Here is a 20192-nt window from a genome sequence, read left to right as displayed (position 1 = left end):
TTTTATATTTACAGCAGCACATGTTTATTAAAGGACCCTTTTCTGGTTTAAATTGTACTTAAATCGAGTCCGCCCTCACTTTCTATGAGGGTGTTTACAAAAATGAGCCGTGAACAGCACACTGCGGACACTGAGGAAGGACTTTGTCTGAAACGCGTTAGTCATTTCATCTTTGCTGTAGGCGTTAATAAATCCTGTCGCCTTACCCGGAGTGCTTGAGTCTTCTTTTCGTTAATCGAAGGGACTGCTGAGCTTGAATATATATATATATATATAAATATAAATATATATATATATATATATCCCAAAGCAATTCTATAGACTCAAACCCTGTGATATTGCAAATCATATAGTTTAAGATTGCAAAATGACTTGGTACATCTAGCTCCTAGCTCATTTGTTGGTACTATGAAATATTGCAATTGTCAATGCAGTAATTCTGGCATGATTCATATTTTCACAACTTGCTGCACTACACACAATGCAAAGACCTCCATGGACCTCTATAAGGCACAAAAGTTTAAGATGTAAAAAAACACATTGACTCTGATTTAGAATAGTGAGTAAACTTGCAGGCATTTGATTAAGCATGTGAAGGTAGTCCAAACATCACCCTAAGTTCTTCTCAGCACCTCATATTTACTTTTAAGTTTTACAATAGGGCATCCACCAGCATTCCTACACTAAGCAAAATAGTTGCCGAAGTGGGATTCTTTTATCTCAGTGTTTGGGTGTGATCATTAATCAAGCCATTGTTCTATGGACCTTTGTTCATCAACAAGGAGAGTTGAGAAGGAGAAATCCTTTACATTAAGTGATGTGAAAAGTGAAATCCATTTTGGGACTTACACACATTACTAAAGAGAGATGGTGTGAGTTAATGGATTTCATTAACGCATTAAATCAGCGTGAACTATTTTATTCAGTATGTATTCTAATTTTGTCATTCTCATTATAAATTTAGATAATCCATGAATCAATATTTTATTACAAGATAGAATACCAAGTTAGTGTGTATTATGAATAAAATAGAGAAAATACAGCAAGTGTATTCTATGAAGGAATTCCTTAATCTAAATTATTACAATTTAGACATAAGAATTGCAATTTACTACAACAAGAAAAGAAAGGTGTCATTTCAGAAACCCAAATGAAGATTTCTGATGAGAGAAGGAAAATGTATAGGCATGAACCCTAAGCACCTAAGCAACAGACATTAGCAAAGCTGAAAAACTAATCTTAGCTATAAATCAGCATGTTTGCCTTTCCCCTGATGTTTCTTTACTCCTGAAAGAAATCCAAAATTCTCCTACTCTGCTCTAGGAACACACACTAATACAATTCTGCTAAAATAGAATTTGCAACAACTGATGCATTCGCCGTACCTGACATCTAATCAGTATTCAGCAAACTCTGGGAGCAGGTGAACTCCCTAGTTTCTCAGGTTTTCACAATAGGTTATGAAATGACTCCCTTGCGATGATGCATAGTCCATGAGTTGCCTTTCCTGCCATCTTCTCTCCTCCTGTTTGAACCTAGCTATCGGTTGTCCAATATATAACAAATGTTGATTCACTAGCTAACAGAAAGTTCCTGGAAAGTTTCAGCATCTGCAGTGGAAGAGAAAACCATCAAGTGAAAAACAACACCTCAATGCTAAAACAGGCCTTTTAACTTTAATGTGAAAATCAACGTAAATATGGCATGAGTAGTCAGGCTAACTTAAGTCAGTGCATTATGTTACTTCATTTATGCTTACAGTGTCTACCGTAAAAAAAAAAAGCATTTATTAGATGTGTGATATTTAGCATTACATTTTGCACTTTCCAGTTAAACGCAATTTTGTTGGTAAAATTTTGAAATTAGCACTATCAGCTCCCCGGCTCTGATGGCCAGAATAGCCATCACAATTTGCCACAAATGATTCTCTAAGGTGCACCTTCCTTCCTTGCTGAGTCATCTATTTTACTCATTAAGGTCTCCACTCTCTTCAACTTTTTTTAAGCCTTACTTTATCTTTCTTGTGTTTCTATTTCTTCCGGACTTTACTTTTTCTTTTCTTTACTTCTTTTCATTATTAGATACAATCTAAATCCTTTATGCTTAGCACAAAAACATGTTAAACAAATGCTGATAATCCTTATAGGTCTTAATATGACCAAGCCCAATAGTTGTTTCTAAGGTTTCTTATTTCGGTTTTAAGTCAGAAATGTTATTTGCAAATTCTTCTACCATCTTACTCTTGTAAGGCATACATGAACAGCAGTGTTGATCCATCAACATCTTACAGACTCCGCCTTTTTCTGCCAGCTATATATCCAAAGTTATTTGATCTTGTACAATCATTGATTTAATAGCTACAAATCCTATATATAGTCCTAGCAAAGCACTAGATGTAATAGTGGCTAACATACTACTCTAGAAAGCTTGCTAATTTCATCGCCATTTAGAACTACTCTCACTGGAGGAATTATTGCATCAAAATATCTCCCAGTAATTGTGTCCCATTAATTGCGCTATGGTTGTGTTTGTGAGGTAGATTAATTAGAGCATCTATGCTATTTACATGATACATTTTATGGAACAATAAAGCTAATCAACACCCTCCCAATCAGCAGGTAATTGAAAAAATGCATCTCACCCAGAAATAAAGTGTACTCCAGGCATAACTGGTCCTCTCCAGTTAATTTTTCAACAGGTCCTTTAAGATCTTCAAATGTATGAGTCTAATTCTAATGTGACTTCTCCTTTTGTGAAAACATAGGAGATGTCGGTCGGAAAGCATTCCAATGACTCCTTGTTGGATTAAATTCTAACTGACTTGGATTCGGGGAATCCGACTAACCGATTTCAATGGTTCAAACCCCGGTCGGTCGGACTCCCATTAACTTCAATAGGAGCCTGTGCTCTAACCGACAACACAGGCTCCCACTGAAGAAAGGGGTGGCACCCTGTGGCATGCACCCCATGGTGCCTGCCACACTGTGCATAGTTGTAAAGTGGGGTCCCATGGGTACCCCCAAGGGCCCTAACTGGAGGCCTACCGGTGAAGGGGGGGCTGCTACAGGCCCCCAAAGTCAGTTTCTGACAGCTGTTCCGTGTCAAACAGACCGATTTAGAAAGGCTGTTGAATCGGACATCATAATACGTGGGTCGGAAATGCGGTCCATAGACCTATACGATTTGGCTTTTACTGACTCGAAGTCTCCGAAGGCCGGTCGAATCTGAGTCAGATAGTCAAACAGTTACCTTCTATTGTAATTGGTCGGTCAGAAATGTTTCTGAGTCGGTTGGAAACGAGGGTTCTGACTCAGGTCAGGAAAATCCAAATGTCATTTGGAGCCTTTCTGACTGGCATCGTAATGAGGCCCTTAGTTTCCTTTTCTATCGCCTTCCTAATTTTAGCTTGGTATATAACATTTTCTTTTTATAATCATCTTCTTCTTCCCAAACATTCTTTAAAACATCATCTTCTTTTATTGCCTTATGAAACATGTGAGTACTTGTTTTCTCTGATGTCTAAATGAATTTTTTAATGGCTACATTAGGCATTTAATGTTTCATTCATATGCTTTTACAGCGTCTACCTTTGTAGGGGATCGAAAAAAAGGTCTCCAACGCCTTAGCTTGTGGGTGAAGATTCCCTATTCTGTGAAGAGGGACTTTGGAAAGGGTACAATTGTAATTAGAAAAATTATATTCAAAACTATTCTGTCTCTAAAGGTTGACTGACAGAATATCGACACCTAAAAATATCCCCATACCACATTATCAAATTATAAATATCGATGTAAAAAACTAGCGACATCCTTATTTATAAAATGCCAAGTACAAAATTATTGGAAAAAATATTGATGTCATTAAAATAGTTGTAAAATATTGTTTTTATATATATACATATATATATAAATAAAGATATATATATATATATCTATATATATATATGTTTTCTAGGTTTTGTCTCCTTCTGCCTTCCCCGATCCCTCTGCAGAGGATCGCTTGAAGTCGACGGAGCACGCCAGACATATAATCTATTCAAAGGCACAAGTAAAGCGATAACTCAGAGGTTTTACAAACACCAGTGGTATATTTTATTCCAGGTTATGCGTTTTGCTCGCACAGCAAGCTTGATCACACAGTGATTCATGGGATTTGCATTACATAGACGGTGCAGCAATCAAAAGAGGACCATAAAAAAGGTACATTCTAGATGTAGTGGTGAAGATTGTAGACAACAGGATAAACACCAAATTTCACAGGAAAACGACAGCAGGAAAAAGTATTTTTCACACTCTCAGCAGCCACCCTGATACTCTGAAAAGGAGCATTCCATTTGGGGAACGGCTGAGAGCGAGATGAAACTGCAGCAAACAGGAAAATTTTCTGAAAGAATAAGAGAAAAGGTTCAGAGAGAAGGAGTATCTTAATTGGGTTCCTCAAAGGGCTAAAGATAAAATTGACAAAATTGATAGAGATGAGACACAGAGAGACACAACCAACAGTGAGGAAGATACCACAACGAGAGTAATCCTTACTTACAATAAAGAATTGAAGGCCATATCTAAAATTCTGACACAGAACTTGAATATCCTTTCCAGCGATCCAGTCATAGGCCACACCATACAACAAATACCACAGATAACCTACAGGAAGTGGAGAAATCTCAAAGATGTCCTAGTTAAAGGGGACATTACCAACAGAAGCCTGAACTCACAGATCAACCTTCAGGGCTTCTTTCCATGTGGCCACTGTAAGGCCTGCCGGAACAGTTCCATGAGGAAAACGTACTCTACACCGACAGAAGAAAGACCTATAAAACAATTTCTCACATGTGGCACGATATTTACTATCTACATCCTAGAATGCCCATGTAAGAAAAGATACGTAGGCAGCACCACTTTGGCCACCAAAAAACGGGTGTTGGAACATATGAGGGCCATAACTAATAAAGATCCCCAATACCCTGTGCCAGACACTTCGCTGATTACCATCTCTCTAACAGTTCCCTGCTGACTTTCTATGCCATAGAACAGATTGAATATACTGAGGGAGGGGGCAACAGAGTCCTTCACCTGTGCAAAAAGGAATCCTGGCACATAATTAACCTTCAAACTAAAAACACTGAAAGGCTTAACCAAGATGAAGCAATGAGCAAACATTTACACGTATAAATGCATGAATATTGTTTATTACTTCCTGATGCATATGACGCTCTTAACTTGCTCACTGTACACTTGTGCAATTGTGTATTTATTTATTGATATGTGTTTTAATCCAAAGACTGCATTTTAATGATTTCTTTTCTTTTCTTTACAGGGGAGAAAAGAAAGGGGCAGAATCCGAGAACCACCTTCACTGAAATCAACTCCTACCCTTTTCTTCTATCGCAATGGTGGAGGGCACGACTAGACAGATAACAGACTTTTTAACCTTATTCTCCCTTCAGTCTAACGTCAATTTATTTATATTTCACTTACACATATATTATTTGATCCTTGTTGGACACTTAGGTGTAGTCTTGGTGTACTGGGAAAGATACAATACATTAAAAAATGTTAAGGCTAGATCCTTAGAGTTCTATTACCCATGGCACTTTGCAGAATAGATTTATTTCGCATACTGACACTCTCAGACTGGATAGAAATGACAGGGTGAGAAATTAACTAGTACAATTATCTCACTAGCTAGCAAAAGAACAGACTGCTAGTGGACTGATTTTACTTATCTACATACTTCGTCAGGCACTATGCAGAGTATATGTAACTAGAGGAAATGATCCTGACTTTCTCGTTTTTGCCATGCTTAGTAACGATACCGTTACTTTTGCACTTTGCATCTTGAATAGAACGGTTAATTACTGTATAGCATACAATGGTAGTCTATCACAGAGCATAAATATCCGTTTCTTATCGGATGAAGTGTTGGCACCTTGCAGCTTAAATAGTTTAATGTACAATATACTACTGTACTCCTGCAAGTAGCACTGATATATCAGTTGAATTGTTTGCACCTTGTAGGAGGAATGTAATGTTATAAGATGACTGCCATAGAAACTAAGGACTGTCATGTGGCAAAAGCATACAAATGCATATTGTATCTAGCATAATAGGTTAACACTTGAGTTTAACTCTTTATTATCTCTAGGGGACCCCTTTTTCACTTGGAAATGTAGTATGATGTAATGCACCTTCCAGAATTATGTTACGATACTCCACTTCAAAATGGATGACATTTTTGCTCTTAGAATCTACCTTTATTGTGGTCCTCTTTTGATTGCTACACCGTCTGTTTAATGCAAGTCTTTTCCCATGAATAACTGTGTGACCGAGCTTGCTGTGAGTGCGAAACGCGTAACCTGGAGTAAAATCAATCACTGGTGTTTGCAAAATCTCTGAGTGATCGCTTTACTTGTGCCTTTGAAAAAAAAAATATATATATATATATATTCACTAAAAAACCATAGGTTTCAGGCACTTTATAGTTAGGAATTAGCATTTAAAAAACCTTGAAATTCACTAAAAAACATAGGTTTCAGGGGCGTTATAGTTAGTTGAACATTTGACTCCTATAAAACCAGAGAAATTTGCCTGATATAGTTAGTTGAGCTAACTATAACTCGCGCTCCAACAATGCGCTGCTGCTGGTGTCACATATTACATCACCTCAAAGTGCATGACCTACAATTGAGCACAGTGCGTGGGAAGGGGCTTGGGTGCAGCACCCTGGGTGCACAGGTGCATTCAAGCAATTTTCACGCAGCTAATAATGTAGGACTATATTATGAAAGAAGGGCGATATCATTATCGCCGCTTTAGCGGCAGGAAACTACAGCTAAAGCGGCGATAATGGGCTTGATAATATGGTCTTGTGAATTCCCATAGAAGCCCAGGTTCACACCAGAACCTGGGCGTCTATGGGAATTCACAAGGGCTTATTATCAAGCCCCTTATCGCTGCTTTAGCGGCAGTTTCCTGCTGCTAAAACGGTGACTATGTTATCGCCGTTCCTTGATAATATGGCCCCTAATCTCTGGCCACATATGTTTCATTTTCACTTGCTGGACCACACTCTTTCTGGCGGACCCCAGCTTCCTAGACAAATGGGTGATGGGAGGGTAAACACTAAGGGCTGGGTGCAGTAGGCCGATGCTCTGTTTCCTCCTCCCTCTCTTCTTTTGACTCTCCCTCCCCTTCTCCCTTCCACCCACTCCCCCTCCCTCCCATTCTCACTATCGTCCTTTCATTCAGACTACCTTTCTTTACCTCTTCCACATACCACACATACTTATGTTTCATTTTTGTCTTGCCGGTTTTTTACACTGCTTCCACTGGAGCCCAACCCACGTTTTTTATATTATACTGTTTGTTCTATTAAACTTATGTTTCTATTTATTTGTGTTTTAATAAAGGTTACTTTTTTTCAAATAAATAACTGAGTGTATAGGTCTTCGTTTTCTGACAACACTTGTCGATATTTCTTACCTTAATTTCGATATTCTAACCAATAATATTTTGGTCATTCGATATTCTGTCCATTCTATGTGGTGGTAGGCTTCAGAGACTGGCGAGGCCCACCCTGCATATTTAAGTAAAGCCCCGGAGTGTGGCGAATCCTGGACTTCAGATGGCCTCGAACCTCCCACACAATTAGTAAACAATACCCGGGAAAGTGGCGGTCCTCTAGTCTGCGAAACGTCTCTGTGCCCCTCCATGCCTAATTTACATGTGACATTAGGATCCCCAGTCCTACAGAGACCTCCCAAGATAATAATTGGATTGGCCACAGAACATTACCCACCAGGAGCCTCATTTAAAATGAACGGGTGAGACCCTGCTTTTTTTGTTTTTGTTTTTTATTTCTCCATTTTTACCATCCGCAACCCCACTACTAAAGCAATACAAGGTTTTCCTCCTCTCGCTTCAAGTAGTCAAACAAGGATTTGCTATAATCGGGCGGAAGCCATGCACCCGCCCTCTAATAGCAAACACATATGTCCCATGAATGCTCACCCCAGGACATTGTATGAGCTGTGCCTGAGAGGCCAATCACAAAGATGCTTTTCCACAAAACGAATGTGCACCTTACTTTTAAAAAACAATGCTTTTCATCTCCCAATCAGGTACCGTTTTGTATGTGAAAAGAAACTAGTTCCCCATCTTTACACATATCTCTTATTCTACGACAGAACTACATGAGTTACTTACATCTTTCCATACCTTCCAGCCATACCTTCAAAATGCTAGTGTGGATCGTAGGACACAGCTATGTTTTCTGGTGTAAGAGGTATGCAGAACAGAGACGTATTAACTTAGACCTCTGTTTTCAAAATGTGGACATTCAATGGTTTGGACAGAGAGGATTGAAGTGGCACCAATTGTTGCCTTTGGTTAAAACCGGTTTCCATCTCCAGCACCCTGACCTCGTGATTGTGCACTGTGGTGGAAACGACCTAGGCACATTGAATGAGGTAGGTTTGGAAATGCTTATGAAGGCCACCTTTGGACAATTGATGTTACTTTTGCCTCAAACTGTCTTTGTATATTCCAATATAGGCCAAAGACAGAAGTGGAAATGGTCCAACCAATTTTGTCCTCAGATTGAAAAATCTCAGAAGAAAGAAAACAAAGCTGTGTCTGCATACCTCAGCGACCACAAAATGGGGTCCATCTACAACAACAACATACGTTTTGATTTGGCGGATATCAACAGAAGTGATGGAGTACATTTCACAGATCAGGGAAACAGAGTTTTCCTGAAAAACTTGAAGCTGTGCATCCGCACTTATATGTAGCTCCAACTAATGAACACAAGGCCTCTTTTTAGAGCCACCCCATAACTTACAACTTAGGCTGCTATATTTGGGCCAGATAACGGGAACTCCCGGACCCTTGCCAAAATGTATTCTCCACACAGCTGTGGTGCAGCAGCCAGACCATCTCACTTTGCAGCATAGAGCTCTCGCTTTGATCCCCGGCTCTACTCACCCATAGGGGGAGTAGTTTGCGCTTTACAAATACCGTATTGATTTACCTTCGCACTGCCTATACAACACCACCTAAGCACCATATACAAGTTGGACAGGTGTGGCACAGAGCCCAGAGCACATGACATCACAGCATAGCACACACAGTTTAGGCTCACGGTTTCATCCCCGAGTCCAGCAGCACCTCAATTTAACAGCATGACACTCTAGGCAATACCACACTTAATTTCCGTACCCCGCACTTTCAGAGCCGTAGGGGTCAGTAGTTCAACTGCTTTACCCTGAGTCCGTAAGCAGCTCAGCTTACGCCCCAGTGCCATCAGACCAGTAGGAGTGAGTAGTTAGCACATCACAAATACTGAATTGATTTGATACGCACAAATTTCCCTTCACACTCCCTCTATAACACCCCCTAAGCACCATACACAAGCTACAAAATTCGAAACAAAAGTTCATCCGAGTTGCTATAACTACATGCTCGCACTACTTGGACAGGTATGGCACAGCGCCTAGAGTACATGACTTCACAGCATATGACATATAGTTTAGGGTCACGCTTTCATCCCCGAGTCTGCCAGCAGCTCAGCTTAGCAGCATGAGACTCTAGACAGGACCTCACATATATTCCGTACCCCAGGACTTTCAGACCAGTACGAGTCAGTAGTTCATCCTACTAAATATAAACACATGCTGACACTACTTCCACAGATGTACTGCAGCGGCCATGGCACATGACTTCACAGCATAACACACACAATTTGCGCTCACGCTTTACTCCCCGAGTCCCGCATCAGCTCACCTTAGCAGCATCAGACTCTAGGCAATAACGCACTTAATTTCCGTAGCCCAGTACTTTCACACCGGTAGGGGTGAATACTTCACTTTGCACCCCCTAAACACCCCACAGAGTTTACAGTGCTCCTACCCTCCTCTTGCCCACTTTTTTGCCCTTTTTTCCCCTTACTCGCTTCAACTGAATCACAAAATGGCGGCCAACACTTCCTAATTTCAACCGCTCGCAACGCTCGCAGCCAATCAGCAGCAAGCTCGTGCTCGTAACGCCTCAGCTAATCAGATGGCAGAAATCCCAAATATTGATATCTGTAAATGTCTATATTTCTCAAAAACTACTGAATGGATTTACACCAAATGAACAAAAGCGTGCTTTCTAGACCAAGACCCTTCTTCCTGCCAAATTTGGGGTAATTCCATTCACCCATTCGACTTGTAGCCTTGTCTAAAGTTTCCTATGAAAATTAACAGAGAAACCATGTTTTGGGACCCCCTTTTAGTCTCAGCCCCCCTTGACCAATCACCCCCAAACTTTCAACATAGGAGCTGATATGAACAAAGAATTAGTTTCGGAAATTGCATGAATATTCATCACATGACGCCAAAGTATAAGCAAAACAAAAAATGCTCTTTCTATGGAAACTCGGTCCTAACTATAACTACCTACTGGCGACCGGCAGTAGGTAATGTATATATATGTATATATATCATAACGTTTCAGCACAAGGGGTGCCGAAACGTTATGAACTGACTGGCGAATAAATAATTTCACCGTGAAAATTTGGTCCGTGCTTGGTGTTCCTGCGCATACTGGGGAAAGCGGTGAATGCACAGGAGGCTTTGGTTTTCAATATATATATATATATACATAGAAAATATATTAAATAATAACATTAATTCACAAAACAAATATAAAAATAAACTAAAAGTAAAAAATTTCAACACACATATATAATAATTAAAATATATATTTCATTTAAAACAATTATTGAACTAATAATTTTACTATATTTTATAATTGTAAAATTATATACCACTATTATCATTTCAAATAACAAAACATAAACATTTTAATTATAGCAATATAAAATTATCTTTAACATTTATTACACAGACTATTCCCACTACAATTTAAACAAAACTACACAAACTATTAAAGTAAATATATAAGCAATTCACCACTCCCATTTAGCACAACACATAAATATTGAGAGGGTCAATTGCCATGCCATTCGGAAAGGCTCCGAATTGGCTTTGGTCTGCTGAACCGGATGTGGAAGCCTTGTTTCAGACTGATTTGGAATACTTTATGAATGACTGATTACGATGTTCGGACTTTCTGAATTGGATCCGAATCCGAAAAGAACGGCATTTGGAAAGTCAGAGTTGTTCGGAACCGAATTGTGCATGTCTATGGGCTGTGTTTCCGAATGACTTGGAATCTTTCTGACCAAGCGATTATGATGTCAGAGTCTGTTGTTCTGAATCTGATTGGCTGTCAGAATTTAACTTTGGGGGCAAATAGCAAGCCCCCTTTCACCCGGGGCCTTCCGAATTGGTACCGTGGGGGTACTAGAGGAACTCTCCTCTCCAACCATGCACAGTGTGGCAGGCACCATGGGGTGACGGCCACAATTTTCACCAGCCACCCCTTTCTTCAATGGGAGCCTATGTATTCGGTCGGAACACAGGCTCCCATTGAAGTCAATGGGAGTCCGACCGAATCATATACGGAAGCATCCGGATGCATTGTAATCAGTCGGTCAGACTCCCTAGAGCCGACTCGGTCGGAAAACATTCAAAGAACGATTCGGTCAGAATGCTTTCTAAACGGCATCGTAATCGACCTCTAAGACTGGATAAAAATAAAATTTAGAAATCCCCCTCCAATAAATGTAACAGTAGTAAAAGTGATACATTACACATAGAGACTATATTTACTGCACCCATTCCAGTCAATACAACACCAAGGAACCTATTGATAAGGAAAGAGGGGTAACATTTTATATTCCCACCACAATCAGTGCAACAGTAGGGAAAGTGTTGGATTGCGCAGGGGTAAAAATTGCTATTCCCACTCCAATGAGTGCAACAGTAGGGAAAGTGTTGGATTGCAGAGGAAAAACAATTACTCTTCCCACTCCAATGCGTGCAACATTAGGGAAAGTGTTGGGTAGAAGAGGGGCAAACATTACTATTCAAACTCCAGTGAGTGCAAAAGTAGGGAAAGTGTTGGATTGCGGAGGGGTAAAAATTACTATTCCCACTCGAGTCAGTGCAACAGTAGGTAAACTGATTGATAGCAGAGGGGTAAAAATGACTATTCCCTCTCCATTGAGTGCAACAGTAGGGAAAGTGTTGGATCATCTAGGGTTAAAATGTACTATTCCCACTCCAGTCGGTGCAACTATATGGACAGTGTTGGATTTTGGAGGTGTAAAATGTAATATTCCCACTCCAGTGAGTTAAAAACTAAAAACAAACAAAATATCAACAAAATAAAAATATTTAAAAAACTAAGTAAATAAAAATTTTAACAATTAAAACATATTATAATGTTAAATACATGTCACAAATACCAACAAATATTATATTAAATAAAGTTAAAAATAGTTTTCCAACAAATACATATTTTATATAGAAATTATTTATTAACAAAAACATTGATTATAACATAACCTTAATTTATTTACTTCCTACCCCATAACACCAACCAATTTACAATCAACATCTAAAATAGAACAAAAATTGTACTTGCATAATTACCATAATTAATGATCAATTAATAAAATATATATTAATATTAATTATAACATGTAAAAATGAATGTAATTCCTACCCTTTACCCCTCTAATCCCCATAACCCACACCTAAATGTGAACTGTAAAAAAATGAATTACACAATAAAAATGTATTTCCAATAAAATAACTAATAGTATTTAACAACTAATTATTAAGTAATTAAAATTAATTTACTCCCCACCCTTTACCCCTATAAACCCAAAACCCAGACAAAAAATTAACAATTGCCCTAATTAATTATCTATTAATCATTTAATATGAATTATCAACTAATTAATAATTAATTAAAGATAAATGACGTCCCTCCCTTACCCCTATAAACCCCACAACCTGCACCTAAAATTAATTACACAATTTCCATATTTAATTGTCAATTAATTAGTTATTAATTATTCAAAAGCAAATACATTCCCACCTTTTACCTTTGTAAACCCAAAAAAATATAATTAAGCGATTAACAAAATTATCAATTATTCATTATTAATTATCAACTCATTGTTACTTAATTTAAAATAAATTACTTCTACCCCTTCACCCCATAAACCTCTCAACCCGCACCTAAAATAAAATTACACAATTACCATAATTAATATTAATTAACAACCAATTAACAATTCACTAAAAATAAATTACTTCCCACCTTATACCCCTATAAACCCCACAACCAACACACAAAGGGGCGATTCGTATTCGGGAAACTAATCCGTACGACGATTCGTATTCGTAGCTGTTTCCGTACGAATCCGTCCGAATCGCGTAGTACGATCCGTTCCGAGAAAATACGTCCGAATCATTGCGAACCTTACGAAAATGAAGGGTAAATCTGTATGACATCGACCCATACAGTGAACCGTACGATTCGTAAAAATGTCGTACGACCCACCAAGTACGATCCGGACCGGGGAATGAGTACGCGATTCGTACGGTAAACGTCGCGTATGAGCAATTCGTACAGAGGGCAACACTATCACATACGCACCGTACCCCTAAAGTCAAGGGGTGTATGCACGAGGGGTACGCACTGTACACCTACGACACTGGGGTGTAAGAACCAAACCCCTACGGTCAGAACACCTACGATCATGGGGTGTATGCGCGGGGACATACGCATCATACCCCTGAAATCCAGGGGTGTATGCACCATACCCGTTTCACCGAACCCCTGCAACCATGGGGTGTACCCACCGTACCGGGGGGGGTCCGTTTCGTATGCATTTCGAGGTGAAATCAGCTTGTACGGACATTTTAGGCTCCCGTAGAAAAAGAGTCGTACGGAGTGTTGTCGATTGCTGGGTCGGAAAATGCAGCTTCGATCAGTTCGGACATCGCGTACTGCACGTTCCGAATGCGATTCGTACGGATTGGTGAGTTGTACGGTCTTCGGTACGATTTGTATGGAGAACTGCTTTGGGTACTCATCGTACTACATCGTACGTATGGGTGCGGTTCTGCATACGATTCGTACGGGAAAAACGTCCCGTACGGCTATTCGGAGGGCATTTTACCGAATCGGAATCGGCCCCAAAATGTACCCCCAAAAATGTAAAACAAAATTAACCCTATAACAGCTCAATTAATAAATATTCATAAATAAAATATAATAATTAGTTTATTATAATTAAATTACTTCCTATCCAATCCCCTATAAAACCACAGCCCGCTACAGAATAAAAACGCAAAATGTTATTAAAATAAAATTAATAACTACTAAAAATGTAATACATATATTAAAAAACTAAAAATACTTAATCAAAAAAGTACATCACATACATTTAAAATATATACCAAAATACATAACACTAATTAAAAAATCAAAATTTCAACAACTATATCTTTGCAAAGGATATCAAAGACTTCTATATTTTTTAAATTGATATTTCTTACCTTAAATTCGATATTCTTGATCTCGATATTCTTTCTGTTGATATTTCTATGTCACGATATTTCCAACTTGATATTAGTGTAAGTCGGCATTTCCAACTTGATATATTGTCTGAATACCGTCTCTAAAATAAGCTATGAAATATACTTCTTGTAACTGCATAAGAAAGTATTTTACATCTGTAGAAGCTGAAGCAAGTAAGCTTGCGCAAACATAGCGATCCTTAGCATCTAAAGCATGTGTTGTATTCATGAACTAATCTAGAAAAAAACAATGTATGTAAAATCTCAATTTGAAGCTTCTATAAATGAAGATTTTAATGTTCTCTCATCTATTGTATGAGTAGGTGATGTAGGTGCCGGTGTAGAACTAAATGTTTCTATCTCAGGGGTAGCACTTTTACCAACTAAAAATATTATGAATGCAAAAAATATCTATTTTGACAGCAATCAAAATTCTACACTTATTTTTGATAAAGAAACATTTTTTTCTACAGTCATACCTTCAGTAGAATTTAGCAGTAAGCAGATTTATTATTATGTGTTGATTTCTACTTGTGCAAAATTAGCAAAACCTTGAATGCTTAACAAGTGGATATTTCATTCAGCTTATATACAATAGGCTTCATGAGGCATCTCTAGCCCTCCCCGATCTCCTTCTAAGGGGCCAATTATGACGTCGTTTGGAAAGGCTCCAGATGGTATTCAGTTTGCTCAAATCCATTTCGGAACCCGCTTTTCCGACTGACTTGGAAACATTTCTGACCGACCAATTACAATATTAGGTAACCGCTTAGTCCTTCCGACTTGGTTCCGACCGGCATTCTGAGGAACAGAGTCGGTCGGAGCCAACTCCTACAGCTCTATGGACAGCGATTCCAACGGACAGATTACGACTCGGTTTGTAAGACATGGATCAGCTTTTGGAAAGCGACTTTGGGTGCCTGTACCAGGCCCCCCTTCACCCGGGGGCCTCTGGTTGGGAGCCGTGGGGTACCCATGGGATCCCTCTTTCCAACCACGCACAGTGTGGCAGGCACTATAGGTTGCCCACCACAGGGTGCAGGGTTTTCTGCAAGCACCCCATGGAAATATTGTAATCGGTCGGTCACACTCCCTGTGTCCAATTCAGTCGGAAACCATTCTGACACTGAGTTGGTCGGAATGCTTTCCAACAGACATCGTAATGAGGCCCTAAGTATGCTAACCTTACTCTTTTACTGCAAAGCTGGCCGTAGGTAACATTTTTAAAATTCTTTATGTTTTATATTCTTTACACAATACCTATTAGTTGTCATAGTCTTTTCCAACAGTTCTAATTTAACATAGTCCATTATTTGTAGGATGAGGTATTGTTGAATGGATTCAACTGAGTGTCAATTGTCAAGTCTATTTTACGATTTTGTTCAAGAGTTTGAATTCAAGTGCTGTTTTAGTGTGGCATAACACGAAGGCTCAAGTGGTCTCATCTCGGTTTATGTGAATTATGGATTGTTGCATTAGGCAAATTATCTGTATAATAAGTCCATTCAGGTGCTGAATACCTGCAAAGAAGGACTCTTGCTCTCTTAGACCTCCTTGGTGCCTGTTGATCTTCTGTGTCACTTATATCACTAGATTCTGCTTCCTCGAAGATGTTATGCATTTAAATGACACACTTGATTGCAAACTTGTCAATTCCTCTTTGTTTTTTAGTCTTTCACTCCTCACACTGTTCTTTCACCAGGGTCAATCAGTTGCGCTTGAGGTGATTCAGCAGCTCCCCCTCATCCAAGTCTCAGATCTTCCTCTTCAGGGGATACGTCTACACTACTTTTTGCAATATCAAGAAGCTGGACAGGAGAGGAATTCTGATGAGTGTCACCTCCCTCTGGTCCTGCCAGACATATGGACACAGGAGGTCATAGATGTGGCTCAAATGTCATCCCCTCATTAGTAGACATCACACTCTGGGTGTGGGATGCATGAATTCAGTTGGGTATCCCAGCACATTTCACAGCGGTGTTAGTAATCAGGATCCCTTAATAAAGCCCTTTCTATCTTGGCTTGAAGCAGGACGTTCAAACATGCTTTTCAGGTCTTGGCTCGGAATGGCAGTGACAGCTCCAACCTGGTGGGAGGCAGCATACACCACATCTGCTAACACCTTGCAGCAGTCAAGAATCATGTCATCTGTGATATTCACAAAGGCATTTGTAGGCACAACAAGCAGTCGCTTAGCACATCACATGAGCAGCTCATGTAGTGACAATCTTGTTCTTCTGTCAGGGGTACTTCTGAGACTCATCAATACTAATGAGAAAGCCTCCAGCCATTTCAAAGAAGTGGATACACAAGCATTGGCCAAGCAAAATTTCAGTGTTTGGTTAATCTGCACAACTATACTGGAAGCTTCAGGGCAGTAGCTACAATGCAATCTTTGTTCCACTTGTGGTGCCACACACAGCATTCTAATAATCTCATTATTAAAATGTGTCCATCAGTCTGACTCCAGAGAAACCAGGAATCTAAATTTAGGTATGAGTTCTTGCAACATCAGTTTGACTACAATGTGACTGTCATTTCTCTGTGTTTAGTTGGCTTCCATTCATCAGGAGAAAATGCACACAATAATTAGGATATGTCTGAGCCCACTACAAACAGCATTTTAATCAAATCCATCTGTATTCTATTAAAGGTTCCTCCTGATCTTCCTATGTGACTCAATGTTACTACGGTTCTTCTCACTACACTCTACTGTTGAAAGGTCACACATCCATGGGATAGTTCCTCAGCTAGAACTCTAAATCAGGGATTAAACCAGTTCTGCCTAATAATATCACCCTGGTATCCCTTCTGATGTGCACAGGACTATGGAAATCTCTTGACATGGGAAATACCAGACTATCTGGAACCATGGGTCTTCCATCAGCTGAGACCTAAATGTAATTTGCATTTTGCAAACAACCTGCTTTAATCTATCCTTGATGTTCTGCCTCTAACAGTTCTTCCTGCAATCTCTTAATTTCCTCCCATATATCTTCTACTGACAGAACATTGGAAGGTTGTATCCTCATCAAATTAATTTGCTTATTCTCTCTTAAATGTACATGCCACAATTGAATGATACCAAGCAACTTCTTCTGCATATCTGTTTCCAACAGTTTAATAGTGATTTCCATCTCGTGGACTAAGTATTTAAGAATTGCAATTTCTCATTGCAATTGTAATGATTTCAACAGTCTCATCACATATTCTCCATTTCTGATGGCTGATCCAGAGGAAGTTATAAATCCCTTTTTTGACACAACCTTTACAAATCATAGACCACACCAAAGTCATACTGACTATCAGTAAATGTGGTCATCCACAATCGCTCAATCAATCAATCAGTAGATTTGTAGAGCTTTTCTTGTCTCCCATGAAGGTATCCAGGTGCTGTCAGGGTCCAGTTGATTAGTTGAATAACCTGGTCTTAGGGGACTTTCTGAACTCTGAAAGAGATTGTGAGGTCCATACATGAAAGTGTAACTTCAGTTATGAAGTTGTAAAAGGCTGATATGGTCCTGGAGGTTGGTAGGCGAGGGTGCCTCTGATGGTGGTTTTTGTTGTCTGTTTGGAGTTCACAGTTGAGGTATTCCATGGCTGGGGTGATGTTGCCATTTGTGGTGGTGCATTGGATGGATTCCTTGTGTATTCTGGCGAACCGCCACCAGGCTTGTTGATACGGTCGCAGTGGGTGATCTAGTATCTTTCGGGTATTGTGGTGGATACGTCAGGTGTGGAAGTGGGCTTGAGCCAGGTTTTAGTGAGGAAAAGGATGTTGGGTGTGTAGTTGGAGATGAAGTCACTAATAACTCTGAAATGTAGCATGCTTAGGTAAGAGCAACCAATTCTACATCTTGTGCAGAGATAACACCTCTACCACTTTTTGAATTGTACAGACAGCATAACTGCTCTCAAAGTTAATTCATTATCTTTTAGGTATGAGCCATCAACACAGATTACATAGTAGGGCTCATCAAGGGGTTCATCCTAAATGTCAGGTCTTGATTTGGTGCATAAATCAGTGACAGCAAAACAGTCATCATCAACCTCTTTCCCATCAGTTTCACTTCCAGAAAACGGTAACAGCATAGCGGGATTAAGAGTTTGACATCTCTTAAGCGCGACATTTTCAGCTGCAAGAATCAATTGTTCATATTTTGCAAGTCTGCGGTTTGTCGGATATGGCATTTTAGTTCGAGTGTGAAAGATCTCAAGGTAATAAGGGACCACCACTGTAAAAAGATGTCCCATTACTATATTCTCACGTCTCTCGAAACTGACACTCAAAACTGACACCAACCACCAACAACTGTTTTAAGGCAGCCCGGCAGTCCTGTGGCAACATGGGCAAGGGTAGTTGAAAAATATGCCACAGGTTTTCAAGAGTCTCCATGTAACTTGAATAAGCAGTGAGAGATCTCAGCCCTCCCCTCACTCCAAAACTGTAAGTCACAGTGAGGTTGTCAAAGTAGGGAGGTGTAATGGGGGAAGAGGAGAAGACATGGGGAGACAATATTCCATCCAATGACACCGGATCACTGACAGAATATAAAATGCCAAAATATCGACCTAGCAAAACATAGTGGACAAAATATAGGGGGTCATTACCGCCCGCCATCCTATCGGTCTTTGGGACCGCCCGCCATATGTATATATATATATATATATATATATATGTCATCCAAAGTGCCTGTGCTTTCGGGGACGCACACGACATTTCTCCGCCCTGCGGGCTATCAATCAGCTTGCTTTCCGCTCTCCATTATTTAAAACCTGCCCGACGCGTTTCTGGGAACCTTTTCCCGTCATCAGGGGCTGCCGTCAAGGAATAATGTTCACACACAGGTATTTGCCAGACATTGATTTATTAGCCACACCCCTGGTAGGCGTATTGTTTAGTACCTCGTCATACCAAGTGTTTCTGGGATGCGTAGTCTGTTCGGTGCGTGGCTGTTGCATTAAAAATTCTTTGGCAAGTGATGCTCCTCAATTACCTATAGTAGGCTGGGTATTACGGTTCAGCACGCTGTACATGTGGAGTCCTGTGCTCGAACCTCCAACTCGTTTGGAAGTGATGGCCTCGAACTGCTGCAAAGGGTGAACGCTGCAACAGCTGATGGTGCTCTCCCCCCGACCAGGCGGCCGGTAAGAATTTTGTCATCCAAAGTGCCTGTGCTTTCGGGGACGCACACGACATTTCTCCGCCCTGCGGGCTATCAATCAGCTTGCACAGGCACTTTGGATGACATATATATATATATATATATATATATATCACCATTCCACACTATATCCAAAGATCCAGTGAAGAGACCAACAGCAGGGTAGGTATGGAAAACAGCTTTTAATCCACTTGCATAGGCGAGTAACAGTCCCATAAACCCGCAATAGGCGAATGCATTTCGGCACGTTGTCTGCCTTCTTCAGCGCCAGGGTAATGAATTGTTCAGGGAGGGTTATATATAAACGTAATATTAATACAAAATATACAATATTTTTACCGTAGGATAGCAGGAGGGTAAAATGTACTATTACCACTCCAGTGAGTGCAACAGTAGGGAAAGCATTGGATAGTGTAGGGGTAAAAATTACTATTCCCATTCCAGTAAGTGCAACAGTAGGGAAAGTGTTGGATAGCGGGAGAGTAAAAATTATTATTCCCACTCCAGAGAGTGCAACAGTAGGAAAAGCGTTGGATAGCGTAGGG

Source organism: Lissotriton helveticus, chromosome 4_1 (genome assembly GCF_964261635.1).
Source record: "Lissotriton helveticus chromosome 4_1, aLisHel1.1, whole genome shotgun sequence".
In the NCBI taxonomy this organism is placed as follows: domain Eukaryota; kingdom Metazoa; phylum Chordata; class Amphibia; order Caudata; family Salamandridae; genus Lissotriton; species Lissotriton helveticus.
This window is presented reverse-complemented; position numbering follows the sequence as displayed.